The sequence below is a fragment of the Salmo salar genome, chromosome 16 (assembly GCF_965601325.2).
Source record: "Salmo salar chromosome 16, fSalSal1, whole genome shotgun sequence".
Taxonomy (NCBI): Eukaryota; Metazoa; Chordata; class Actinopteri; order Salmoniformes; family Salmonidae; genus Salmo; species Salmo salar.
The window spans coordinates 18,101,457-18,103,194 of NC_138306.1; positions in this window are offsets into that span (position 1 = coordinate 18,101,457).

A 1,738-nucleotide genomic window follows, 5' to 3' on the forward strand; every position below is an offset into this window, starting at 1 on the left:
CAGTTTAGGAGCACATTACATTAGAGGAAAAGTCTGCCTGTGTGCCCTTGTGGTTGTTTGCTCAATCAAATTTTGCTTCCTCTGTTGGCATACTGGTAGGTTGAAATGAGATTTCCTTTCACCTGCTTATTATGTGGCAGCAGAGCCTGCTCTGAGGGGTGCTTTTTACTCACTCAACTCAGACAAAGCATAGAGGGAACTCAGGAAAGTTAACTTTCCTTCACAGATCAAATCTCTCCTCAGAAAATGTCGGAGAGCTGTACTTTCCCCTGTCACATTCTGACTGACAGCTTATCTGATTGACAAAAAACATTGCAGATAGTTACTGAGCCCAGATCTCATGAGAAAGGTTATCCAGACCTGAGAGCAATCAATTGGTGATTGGTGGGGAAATTTGAAAGATCCTGATAGTTATGTGTTTGTGCATGTGTGTAGTGAGCTGGCACAAGCATTGTGGGGGTGCAAGCTCGAGAGTGGGCATGAGGCAACAGGGTGACCCAGGGGAGTCTTACATCATACACAGAAAAAGAATCCCTCTTCTCTTATTGATGGTCTGAACCCCCACTATAATGAAAGATTAGTTGTCTAAGAGGTGTGGGCGTTATGCTGTTTAGAGTTGAGGATGGATGGTACGATAGCAGGTATGCAGGAATGGAGGACCAGAGAGATACAGTTGAGTGCTAGGCTCCCTCTCAGTGTTCTTGGCAGCTAAAACTCCTTTCTGTGTGCTTGCCTTGTACTGTACAATATAGCTTTGGCTGGGAATCGTCCTTGGCCTATCTTTGTGTTTGTGATGTTGTAGCAGGGCCCTAAAGCCTGGGATCACTTTTGTTTTGCTTTGTTTTGCTCTGTTTTCTGGAGACGTTTAAAGGTTAAAACAAAGGTCAGAAAAGGGCACACAAACTCTGGTGGTCATAAAGAGCACTGTCAGAGGGACAAACATTTCTAAGATGAAAGGGCAGCTCCAAAAACGAATCCTGTACGGCAATATAAATAGGAAATAACCATGATTAACAAAATCGACCACCTGGGAGTAATTGAGCTGCCAAAGGTGAGCTCGAACCCCAAAATATCCCCTCGGGGCAAGAGGAGCTAGAGGACCCTTTCCCCCACAGGCGCAGAGTTAACTGAGCAAGCCTGCTAGACTGCTATCAGGGCAACATAGGTTATGATAGCATGCATCATCCACAGAAAATGAAGAAAAATAGGGGTCATAGTGTCACTGTAATATCGTGGGGAGGCTGTGTGTGTGCTGACATGAACAGAAATGCCTGCCATCGCCGCTCCATTTGAGGGGTAAGTAGGCTAGTGGGTCCAGGGTAAATCCCTGTGGAGAGCATGACAGTGATGTATTGTAAACTGTCTCTGATGATCTGGATGTGCGGAGGCATCCCTCCTGGCTGCATTGATGAAAATAGATGTTGGAGATATTCTGCACACTGCAGAATTACAATATACTGTATACATCCACATAACGCTAAACAAAATGGACACAGGCACTAATTACAGAATAGTTCCAATAGTTATCAAAAGCCCATCAGGTTGATTTGCTTACCATATGCACCTGTTTCCACAAATCTAGTATAGATTTTCAGTTATTATAAAATGGGTGATGATTCAAAGCCTGTTATAAGCCTATTATATAAATACATCGAAAGAAATTTACTTTGGAGTCTGCCTTGGGCATAAAATGACACTGGGGTGGCTTGCCAACTGCTTTTTCCTACTCGCTCTCTCT